Here is a 12,930-nt window from a genome sequence, read left to right as displayed (position 1 = left end):
AACTCCTCAGAATCACCCTAAGCGCTGGCATAAAAGTCTCTGGCGAGGCCAGGTCTGCTGTAGCAATTCACGGTTCCCTCAGCTGGAGGAGGGCAGGGAAGAGGGGGAAAGGGAAAGAAAAGGCACATCCCCAGCCTGCGCCACACCCAGGCAGGGTACACACCATGCATAGTTCCCACACCTCAGGGCCTCTCTGCTCACAGGTACGACGGCCACATCGCACCCTGCTCCCCCCCCCCGCTCCCCTCCAAAGACACCTCACTACGATGAGATGTGTAAGCCCGAAGCAGGCTCTTGCTAAAATCAGGGAAAGGGCGAGTGAGGTAGGAAGTCCCGCAGCAGCAGCAGCAGCACAATGCGGCCACCCGTTCTCTTCCCGGGGTCCCCCGCCCCAATATAGCAGGCACCGAATTAAAGGCAATGTCCACACAATCCCATCTCAGTTGTGGGCGGAGACTGGAATTTACAGAATTAAGCCGAACCCTCTGGCTACATGAAGGGAAGGGTGTGTGTCGTATGAATTCAGGGTTTGCATTCCGTCTATTTGAATCTAACCCCCACCCCATGGATGTACTACACTCCCAAATCAATTCCTGCCTTCTTTTACGCTTCACCCGTCTGCAAACTCCACCCCGCCCGGCCTGTGCCTTATTACATAATCCTGCGGGCTATCAACAAAACCAAATACATTTATTGTTTCATTTCAGAGGATGCACTTCGGCTCCATTAAAATCAATGTGAATGATGCCATTAGTTTCGATAGGCATGCGGATTGCACCCACTGACACTTTATTGGTGGAACAAGTACAGAAAAGCTAAAAGAAAAAGAAATGCTGTCCATATTGATTTAATATATCCGCTGTTGGCCTGTGGATTGTGGCTAGCTACAGGGATCCACAAACCACAATGGTTATAATGAATTTTCTAGGGTTAGCTTCCAACATTTATAATTTCCACACATCTCACCAATTAAGTGGCAATGGGCTGAAATGAAATATTATGGCCCTTTTTCTACAAGGCATGAGACATTTCCCTCTCCACCCTGCACTCTTAAAGTTCAAGTCTCCAGCCTAACCCTTAAGGCATTTCCTCCTGTTTCCTTCCTTCACCCTCATCTTCTAGTGGGGATTTTCCACCTTACATTTGCCCATTTCCCCCTCCCACAGCCTAACAAATGGCTGACAGCAGAATTTGCACACACTTTGCTGGTATAGTTTTCCACTTTGAGCCCAAGGTAATTCAGTGGGGCAAATCCACACTGTTCTATTTCAGACCACAAGTACTCATCAAAGGTAATAGAAATAGCCAGTCCTTTCAACTCCCTTTTTAGCTGAAATTAAGTTGGGACACACAAACACACATGAAAATAAGGGTATTAGTTAAAACTGCGCATGCTTCTCTAGCAAAATCATATGGAATATCATTATAAAGTGTATATGTTCACACCTTTATTAGTTTTAATCTTTACCTATTCTATGCCATATTCACTCTCTGATGTCCTCACCACATGTCCCAGCTTCCTACTTTTGCCCTTGAAGGTGAAAGGGTTGCCCTTTAGTACCAAAAGATTCCCTCCCTGCAAAAATAAAATAGGTGCAAAGTGGTTTGGGGGAACACTCCACTGGCCATCGTGTCTTAGGTCATATAAAAGGGCAGTGGTTTCTGTTAACACATGTTCTCAATCACAGTTATGCATATGCACACATGTATTTGACTGCCAGATATTTTTTGGATCTTGGGCCAAGAGTCATGACACCACATGGAGTGGTTACCCTTTACACTTGTATCAGAAGGAAATCAGCAATAGAACACAAGCCAAAGCTTAGAAAGAAAGAAAGAATACGTATTTAATTACAGAACATAAAGATTAATATGCAGCTTTGTTGACAATATACTTGAATAATATTGATTATTCAAGTATTGCTCATCATGGACCAGCAGCTTATCCAATGGAGACTCCTAAGAGGAGGGGGCAGAGGAAGATCTGGTGAACCAGATACATACAAACATAGAAGAGAGGAGGAACCTATCACCAAATAAGATAGTGCTAGAGAAACAAATGGATACCCAGAAGGCCAAAGCACAACAGGGCAACTCAAAATATTGGTGACATAAGACTTGGGGAAGTGCTGTAGGGAAGGCTTTAAAGGTGCAATCCTATGCATGTTTAGACAGAAAAAAAGTCCTACAACACCCAGCATGGTTGGCTGAGGAATGCTGGGAGTTATGGGACTTTTTTCTGTCTAAACATGCATAGGGTTGCACCCTAAGTTGCAGAGGCAAGAAATGGAGAGGACAAACAGTAACGCAAGAACCTAAAGCACAGATATTACCTCTCCTAAAGCGCAGGACACAAAAGGGTTCTTCTTTATGGATCAGGAAGCCTTCTTTGGTTCCAGGACACTGGGGTGGCTGGAGTAGTCTGTGATGGGGAACGGGGAGAAAACTGAGCTCTGCTGGTTCCTGGAGCTTTTATGTTACAAGGCTGCCTTGCGTATAGACTTGGAGGGGATCACGAAGACATGTGTTCTGTTAGGTCTCTAACTGAACTGAGGGCAAAATAAGAATGGAGAAGAGGGAAGGAGAATTAAAGAGGAGGGGCCACAAACCTAGTCACAGCAGGCAGCCAAACTGTGCTGAAATTCCTGGGACAAAGCAGAAGAAAAGAACAGCTCTTCCCATACCCTAACAAAATTGCCTTCGGTTTTAGGGGAGGTTTTTTTCCCCAGAATAACGGGGATCTAGGTAAAGAGTGAACCATTAAGGAAGTGCTGTGTGCAAAACTGAAAGGAAGATGTAGGTTCATCAACCCAGAGTTCCATGTGCAAATGTTGGGTGGTGGTTCCTAATCTTTTCTCATGCTAATAACTACTAATTGATTTAACCAGTGGAAACCATACTTGCTGGAATGCTGCTTTTCCCTCCCCGGGGGCTCTAGTTGGTCAACTGAAGGCTGTGTCCAGGGTGGCTGTGTGCAAAAGGAGCTAGATATAGAATAATATATATTAATAAATACCCAGAAATTCCTATACATATTAGAGGCAAATCCCACCTGTTGTTTACCAAAGAAAGATAGCATACACTTCTGTTTTTGTATCTTATAGGTCTAACTCTCTGCTTGACATACCTTACTCAGGCACATTAGATTTTAGTGTGACAAAATGTTAGGGGTATACTTAAAATGGCAGCAAGACTGAGCTGCTTAGAGCGCAATCCTAACTAGATAGGTGGCCGCCTTTGACCTTGGAGGCAACCACCTATCCAAAGCAAGGCAGGAGAGGCACGGGGGGGGGGGGGTCATTCCCTCCGTGCCTCTCCTGCCTTGCTATTTTTTGCTAGACAGCTGTTTTCGGCTGTCTAGCAGCAGGGGAGCCAACCAGGAGAGGAAGCTGCCATACAACATATTGGATGTGTCGTACACACAGCTCCTCTCTCCCCGCCCTGGAACGCCCCCTGGAACACCCCTTTTCAGTCGTTCCACGCTCCTCTTCCAAACGCAGAGGATGGGGCTTCTCCACGCTGCCTCGGAAGCAGTGTGGATAAGGGGGGCAGTCAGTTCCTGGAAATGAACATATCCTATGGCCCTCTAGACACTGTCTAGTGGCCATAGGATTGCTCTTTTAGTAACATTTCACTTTCATCCCTTCTGGTAGGCCTGTGGTATGTCAAGATTCTACCAAAGTACAGAAAAAGCACAGAATGTGGGATTGGGTACTGGGAATTCAGCTTCCTAAGAATCCTGACTTTCTTTTTCTTTTTAAAGTGAACTGCTAGCCCTAACGGTTGCAAAAATATACTTGAAAAAGCATACAGAATGCCTGTTGAAATCTCAGACACCAACTACGCAAGGTATTGTTGGCAGGGAGAAAGAGTTCTGTGCTGCTCTTTTTTAAAGGGCTATAGGAGTGTCCATACGGTCATGTGGATACGAACTCGTGCTTTTGTGTACTAAAAACAAAAGTGTATTGTCATTGTGAATATCTTCTACTAGGTACTCATGAAAGTCAGACCAAAACATACAGATCAGTTATAGCAGTCACGGAGGGGGGGGGGGTAGTTTCAGCTTTCCAAGGTAGAATTTTAAGCATTTTGAAACCTTCCAAACTGGTTTGCCCAGAGACCTTGGTGTGACATAAAGAGTGAATGTGTATACCATGGGCTATGACAGGTCTGCAGTATCACTTTCAAGCTCTGAAAAGCCAAGATCTGTACACAGTCTATATTTCACAACATTTTTTAGCATCTAGTAGATGCTAAAAAAAAATCTTACACATTGAGCTAAAAGAGCAGTACCCATCATCCACCCACTTAAGAATCTATGTCTATTGGTGGAGGAGGAAATGATTTAACAAAAATGCTTTGACCTGGTTTGCACAGCATGCCATGGCTCACCGCAGATTATTTAACCCATTACAAGCCCATAGGCACCATTTTACATATTCAACCCCTGATTGGGGGTTGTCATGTTGTGCAAACCTGGCCACTCTGGGTTATGTGAGTGTTAAACAACCCTCCTATAACCCACAGTGGTGAGATTCACTCAACACAACAACCCCCAGTCAGGTTGAATGTGCAAAACAGTGGCCAGCATGTACCACAGCCTCACTGCGGGTTAAACAACCCACAGTAGGCTGTCGTGTCGTGCAAACTGGCCCGAAGTAAAAGATCCAACTAAAACCTGAAGGCTTTATGGGAGAACTGATATTTGGCCCTCAAAGTATGTTTAGAGTACAATCTTATGCACACTTACCTGGGAATAAGCCCATTGAACACAGTGGGACTCGCTTCTGAGTAAACACGCAGTGTGCTGTTAGTCAAAACTGCACAGTGTACAAATAGGAGTCTCTGTCTCCAGCAAGTATAATACTAAGCAGCTGCTGTAGTAATAATACTTAGCATTTATGCTGCACATTAGAATGTTCCAAGCACTTCTGCAGTTCTTGTCAGATCAGTATTATTATTTCCATATTGCAGTATGAGGCCAAGGCAGTGGCTTGCCTACTATCATCCACTGAATTTGCAGCTGAGGCAAGATTTCAACCATGGACTTCCCACCACACAGCTCACACTCTTAGCCACTACATGATACAAGTGTTCCTATAATAAAAAGACACTGTAGAGTTGGAAAAGGTGCAGAAAAGGACAACCAAAATTATGAAGGGCTTGGAGTATCTTCTTTCTCAGGAAAGGCTAACTTTTTGGAATTATCAGCTTATGGGTTCAAGGGGGAGATGACTAAGGAGGAATATTATGGAGTTTTAAGAAACTGTGCATGTTGTGGAGAAAATGGTTAGAAGATTTTTTTTTCCCCCTCCTTCTCTCATAACACTATATATTTGGGACCATCCAATGAAATTGAATGGCAGTAGACTTGGGACAGACAAGAGAAAGTCCTTGTTCACACCATGCATAATTTAATTTATGGAATTCACCACCACATGATATGGTTATGGCCACAGGAACTGTCAGGTTCAGAGGAGGCATTTCTTTGAATACCAGCTGCTGAAGAGCAAGCAAAGAGCAGGAGAGGTGTGTTGCTTTCATGCCCTGATATGGTATTCCCAGAGGGATCTGGTTGGCCACTGTTGGAAACAGGATGCTAAACTAGATGGACCCTTGGTCTGACCCATCAGGACTCTTCGTATGATCTTAAAACCAGCCCAAGAAGTAAAGCTAATATGTTTGCAGCCAAATCTGCTCAGACTCGTCATACAGCGACTCACAGCTTAAGGATCTAAATCAGGCATTTCTCAGACTAAAATACCCACCCGCCCAAAGTAAAAAACAACAAAAAATCAAATAGACTGAGCCAGGCTGGTCCTCAGGAATAATCTACTACAGGATAGACCTGGAAGAGAAAACAACAGAACACTACTTGTCACCTAAAGTTCCCAGCTCAGATCATTCAAATGTATCATCAGTGATCTACAACCAGTTTTGGACAATGACATTTCCCTCTCACAGGTCTTGTGTGGTAGTCCTGAACTTGCTTACAGATAGCTACCCAACCTAAAAAGGATACTCATTACAACCAAAAGACCTCACACAGCGAACCCAGACCCTGTGGCACACACAGATGCCAACTCTGTCCCCATATCTCCCCTGGCAACACTATTACAGGACCTAATAATGCCATTCACAACATCAGGGGTTCACACACCTGCTCATCTTCCAATGTGATATATGCCATCATTTTCCAGCAATGCCCTTTTGCATTCTACATAGGACAAACAGACCAGTCTCTACACAAAGAATAAATGGACAGAAATCTGACATTAGGAATGGCAGTGTTCAGAAATCAGTCGGAGAACATTTCAACCTCCCAGAACATTCTATCTATGACCTTAAGGTGGCCATTCTTAAACAAAGGAATTTCAAAGGCAGAAATTGCTGAAGTACAATTCATCAAGAAATTAAACTCTCTTTCCTGTGCTTTGGATAAGGACGTTTTTCTTTTCTTTTTAAGTCACACTATATATGTTAATAGGCTCACCACTGCAATGATGTCTGTGTTTTTTGTGAATGGCAACTGTTAAGGTAATCATCACTGTTTGTACATTTTGCATTACAGTTCCTTCTGGCAACACAGTTTACATCTTCCTGCTCCCTCTCCCCAGCATGTGTACATAAATCTAACATATTACCAACAAAGACTCTTGTGGCACCTTAAAGACTAACAAATTTATTTAGGCATAAGCTTTTGTGGACACTGTCTACTTCATCAGATGCATGAATGTTAATCTCAAATTGGCAGTTTTCTATTTACTGGGAGCTGTATTTTATTTTTTAATGTGTGGAAGGCCTAAAGAAATGGTATTCTCTACCTGCAGTCTACCAGTTCATTCCCACCTCATTTTGCTGAATGTTTATAGGCCCTTTGCAGTGGTAGCACCCCATCTCTGGAATGCCCATCTCAGAGAGGTTCACCTGGTGCAGATGCTGTTATATTTTCAATGCCTGGTGAAGACCATTTCATTTGCCCAGGTAAATCATTTTAGGTGCTTTTAGATACTTTGAGGTGCTGTTTTAACAAATAGTTTCCCATTCTTTTTGGCTCTGGTTAATTTTGGTTTATTGTGCTCCCTTTATAGTTATTTGGTATATTGGTGATTTTATATTGTTTTAATCTTGTGTTTTGTGAACTGCTTTGTGAACTCTTTGGGGCTGAAGAGTTGGATAGAAATGTATTAAATGAATGAATAAAATGTGTAGAGCCAGCCATAAGGGCACATTAAATGTCTGACATAGAATGTGCTCCAAGGTCTCTTTGTTGTTTTTGCCACCTTAGACTGCAATCCTATGCACACTTACTTGGGAATAAGCACCACCAAACTCAGTAAGTCTTACTTCTGAGTATACATGTATAGGACTGTGCTGTTCATACATTTTCATCCCACGGCAATGTATCTGGGACAAATGGATTGTGCTGCAGCACAATTTATTGCCTCCTGTTAGTTCACAACCACCTTTTCATGTTCAAAAGCAAATTCAGTGTGCCGTACTGTTCAATTTACTGCATTGACTTTATATACAATAACAATGTGACTTTATTTGTAATTGTAATTTTGGCATGAAATTCATGTTTCTGATGGTGCAAGAAATTAACTTCACAAGACAGTTCAGTTTATGCAGAGCACTTTGCTGACATTGGCAACAAAGTTTGTTTTTGAAGCCTAAATATTCACTGAAGCTACTATTTATCTCTGGGGTCAAGGCTGCATCTTTAAAGGTCCAAGGATATATCCTTCAGTTCCATCCCAAATTGAAGCTAGAGCTCTGATTCAGAAATAGCTATGACTTCTATGGCATTTTAAACTGGCTATGTATGGTTCCATATTAGCATTAAATCACCATTTTGCTTTACAATAAAGTACTATGAAGTAATTCAACCACTGAAAATTTTTATCTTAAATCTTTCTCTGTTTTTCATTAAAATAGAGCTCTTTTCATTGATGTCTAAACCCATTACCTGAAATTTTGAGAATGAATGGTTTTCAAAAAATTCCAAGATTACAGACAGAAACAGATGAATGATATTTTGATGAGTACAGGACTTCACTTAACTTGGCAATAGAATCACAGATTAGTAGGGTTGGAAGGGGCCTATAAGACCATCGAGTCCAACCCTCAATAAATTAAAGTAGATAAATATAGTTTATATTTACTAGATTTCAATTTTCCCTTAACATAAAGAAAGTTGAAATTTGGTTCATGAAAGGGATGTTACAATCACCATATCCTTTCAAAGAAACTTTGTACCAAAAACTCAATGAGATCACAGTTTCGCTACCTCTACCAGTGGTTTGCACATGGCAACCCAGGGCTGCATGAATGCACTAATATTTCTGGCTTAAAGGCACAATCCTATTCATGTTTAAACAGAAAAAAGTCCTACAGCTCCCAGCATTCTCCAGGCATCTTTTTTTTTTCTGTCCAAACATGCATAGAATTGCACCTAAATCTTCTATTCTTCCTAAGCTATTTCCAGCTAATGAACAAGTATGTTTGTTTAAGGAACAGAGGAGGGAAAGGTCTGAGAGTTAGACCTGGTTCAGATGATACAACAGCTCTCTATGGGTTAATTAACCCTAGGGTGCTGCAATGCGTCTGTCATAATGAATATGCAAGCCCAGGTTGCCTGGCTTGTCGTGTCATGCAAACCCGGCCAGACGGGGTTATTTGAGGGTTAAACAACCCTCACAGAACCCATGGTCTGTTTGGGGGTTGTATGAAGGTTCTTTAACTCTCAGATAACCCCTGCCAGTCAGGTTCACATGACACGACAAGCCACAACAACCCCTGGCTGGGGCTTGCATATTCATAATGGCAGCCGGCACGTTCCACAGCTCCTCATGGGTAAATTAACTCACAGTGGGCTGTCATGTCATGCAAACTGGCCCTTAGAATAAAAGGACTGGTAGATTCAAAGCTGGAAAATGCAGAAAAGACATGTAGCAAAGAATGAGGAATCCTGAAAGTTCATGACATGTGCATATGTAGCATGAAAACCATTATCTATATTTCTCAGTATTTTCTACATGTAAATTGCCTCTCCATAATTAAACACCCAAATCATTCTGATCATTTCTCCTCAGCCTCATAGTTTGTTGCCCTTCTTTTTGTATAAAATATCTATGTTATGCAGGTGTGCAACACTGCTGGTAGGATAGTTTAGCATAATAATTTTTACCAAGCACTAAATTCTGAGTGTGGGTTTTTCATATCATTTTTAACTGCCACGTTATCTGTGGGGTCTGTGGGTTTTATCCTTGTGGTTTTACTGTTGTTTAATATTGTATTGTTATTGGATTGTTCTAAGACACATTGAAGTCACTTGCAGCAAAAGGTAGGTATATAAATTATATTAGGAAATAATTAAATTTCAGCTAGAAGCCACCTTGTCTCTAAAATCCAAAATAGTATAAATCAATGGTAAAAAAAAATACATGATCAAAGACTCCTTGAATTTCCCAACCCAATGCATTCCACACATGTTGGAGTACAACTCCCATCATCCCCATAGCCATGTTGCCTGAGGATTATGGAAGTTTTGATCCAAATCATCTGGAAGGTACCAGGTTGGGGAAAGCTGATCTAAATCAAAATGGTTCTTGTAACTGAAAAACTTATTATTATTGCTCCTGTATTGCTCCTACCCCACATATGAAAAATCTCCTACTTCAGCCATAATTATTAGCCATAGCAGGAATGTTATAAGGCAAACCAAGGAGTATCTAAACCCAACAAAACCCCACAAGCTACCCTGTACCAACCTCTGTTTAGCAAAGTTTGTTCAGTGGAAGTCAGTATTCACTCATAGTGAGTTTATTCATGTGTTTCTCCTGGGTGATTTGAACATTGAGATGACTTTACAGAAGACAGTGGGTGAAATCTTAGGACAGTCTTTCTTGACAGCAGCCCTCACAGTCAGTGGTGGTATCCTACAGAGTTGAAAATTCATTCCTAAAGACAATTCACCTCACAAGAACTAGGTATTTCCATGAAGTCACTCTCCTGACCATTCACAACATCTAGAAGAATGCTTTCCTGCTTTCCAGAGGTTCCAATAACACATCCTCTATGGAAGTGCAGGGGAATGACATGCAGCAGAAGAGTCCTGCTTTCATGTTCTGGGAACTTGTTCAACAGTATGAGACACTCATTCTGATCTTCATCAAAGAGCACAAACAGATGAAAGATTTCTGCTATATAATGAAGCCTTGGAGGAGCTAACATCTCTGCCTTGTACCATGTGCAAAGTGGATGTCAAATACATATCTGAGAGATGAAATAATTTCTGGTTCCAACCACTGAGTCATTTACAGCAAGGGTAGGCAACCTGATGCCCTCCAGATGTCTTGGACTAACATTCCCAACTACCCCAACCAGCATGGCTAATGGTCAGGGATGATGGGAGCTGTAGTCCAACATATCTGGAGGTTTAGAGAATCAGCATCATTGGCTCCTTAGTAAGACAAGAAACAAATTATCTGCACTCAAAACTGATCAAGCTCATGAGGGAAAAATAGGATTGCCAAGGGATTTGGGGGTGCAGTTGGACTTAACTGAAATGCCACTGCTTTCAGATGCTCTCTGGCCCTCCTCTACCATCCTTTTGAAATGGTTGAGAAAGAGTGGCCCAGACATCCCCCCAACCTTCCTGTGTCACAAATAAGGGTATTTAAACTAACTGAACTTTCAGAGACAAGTCAGAAGCCTATTTCAGACTATAGAAACTATGGGAAATCCATTCCTGGATGACGTCCCAGACTTAGTAATACTTGACAGATGGAACTCTGCCGATGATTCAATTGTTGATTCACTTCACAAACTAGAAGATAAAGGCAAAAAGCAGTACCAGGATTTCCAGAAGAAAAGCATTGAAAAATGCACACATAGTATCCATGATATTATCAGAAAGAACTTCCTTGCTCTTTTCAGCAGCCCACAATCCAAGGCAAAGACAAAGACTTTACTGTAAGTGCAGGATTATGCCATCATTATTCATCAGCACATAGACATTTGATAACTATGCAGATTAGAGTTTTATACCATACATGGACAAGGAATTACAACATGCCAAGACGGTGGGCATCAGAACACATACATTTTAGACAGTTTGTATGTTCATACAGGAGGGAAAAAAGGGAAAGGGGTACACAGAAAAATGTAAGATCAAGCACCTGGGAACTTCCTTCATGGCCTTGTTCAGACGTAATGCTAAGCTACAGCTCAGCAATACGTGAACGAGCCTTGACTTCATCATTGCTCTCCTCCCCTTCTCCTGTGTAGCTGCAAGCAGGCCAAGGACCAGGGACTGGCATGGCTGAGCAGCTGCCAAGGACCCACAGACTCCGAAGATGTCCCTGGCTGTACCAACATCACAGGTGGTAGTGTTCTGAATGAGAGTGAAGCCAGCACTTGGCTCTGCACTGGCTGTCCATCATCTTAGATTACTCCAAACACAACGCTGGGCATTGTATTTGGGGTAATATAAGATGACAGACAGTAGGCAAGGAGTGGAACTGAGTGGCAGCTCAGTCCATTCAGAAGTACCACCATCCACTGCTGCAGCCTCTAATCCTCACCCCCAACAAGTTTCCCAGGTGGGCAGCAGCACTTCTGAATGGGAACCGAGTTGGTGCTCGGCTCCACTCCACAACAGTTGGCATGTTAGATTACCCTAAATGCAATACCAGACATCTAACATGGGAGGCAGCTGGCATGGAGCAGAGCATCGGCTTGGCTCCCATTCAGGCGAGCTTGGCAATCGTATGAAGCGGCTGCAGAGACATTTGCCTTCATCAGTTACCACTGCAAAAATGTTTATTATGTAGAATGTAAGTTTGTGAATAATTAGTGCCTGAATTTGTTTGTTTCCCCATTTCCTTCTCATCCCATTTTCCTCTTGTGTAGTATCTATTAGATTGTGAGCCTGCAGTCAAGAACTGTGCTGTTTTTAATCATTGTACAGCAGCTAGAAACTTTAGGTGCAAGATTTAAACTTGGCCTGTCATCTCTTTGAAATGCTATGTGGGTAGCTTGATCCCACTTTGTTCAATGGAACTTACTTCTAAGCAAGTATGCATAGGACTGCAGCCTCAGACTCCCATAACGTCCAAAATATTTTTATCATGTTTGATGAAACAAGTCCACTCAACTTTGTGAGTGAAGCCAGAATGGATCTCTTCTGTCAGAAGCATCAACCCATGGGCAGATTTCTACCCACTCAGGAAGCTCTATTTCAACATGTTTGACAGGTTGCCTACCCAGGCCGGAATTTGGGTCACAAATGCATCACAGCCACTGACTCCTTCTTCAGAGGGCTTTAGCCACATCTTGAATACTCAAAAACTGCATGGCACACTGTGGCTTAGACAACACATGGTCAGCTGCCACGATCATGCAAACAGATTTGGGGGGGGGGTGTTTCAAAATGGGCTTTCAGACTTGAATACTGTCAAAAAATTCGGAACCTTGAGCAGGTTTTCAGCCTGATCCTACACTTATTTACTCAGAAACGTTGCACTGAGTTCACTGGGGTTTGCTCCCAAGTAAGGGCTAAAAGAGACATGACATTAGGGATGCAATCCTATGCATGTTTAGATAGGAAAAAGTCCTACAACTCCCAGCATTACCTAGCCATCCATGCTAAATGTGACACCCTAAATGTGACAGTGCATTTAACAAGACTGTTTTTTTCTTTTCTTTTTGCAACAGCAGCTGGGGAGGGGGGAGCAGAATCAGGACCATAGCTCATGGCATGTGTTTTTTTCTCCAAAAGCTAATAGCATCTTTGGGGGAGGGGGATTTTTGGCAGGACTGCAGGTTTTGGCAAGATAACACCTGCCCCCTCCATATGCCGCAGTGCTGATCCTGCTCAGGTTCCTCTGCAGTAACTCTTGTAAAAAGAAAAAAAAACCAGCATGT

The sequence above is a fragment of the Heloderma suspectum genome, chromosome 3 (assembly GCF_057233095.1).
Source record: "Heloderma suspectum isolate Gila_16-S chromosome 3, 16-S_ref, whole genome shotgun sequence".
NCBI lineage: Eukaryota > Metazoa > Chordata > Lepidosauria > Squamata > Helodermatidae > Heloderma > Heloderma suspectum.
Note: the sequence above shows the minus strand (reverse complement) of the source record.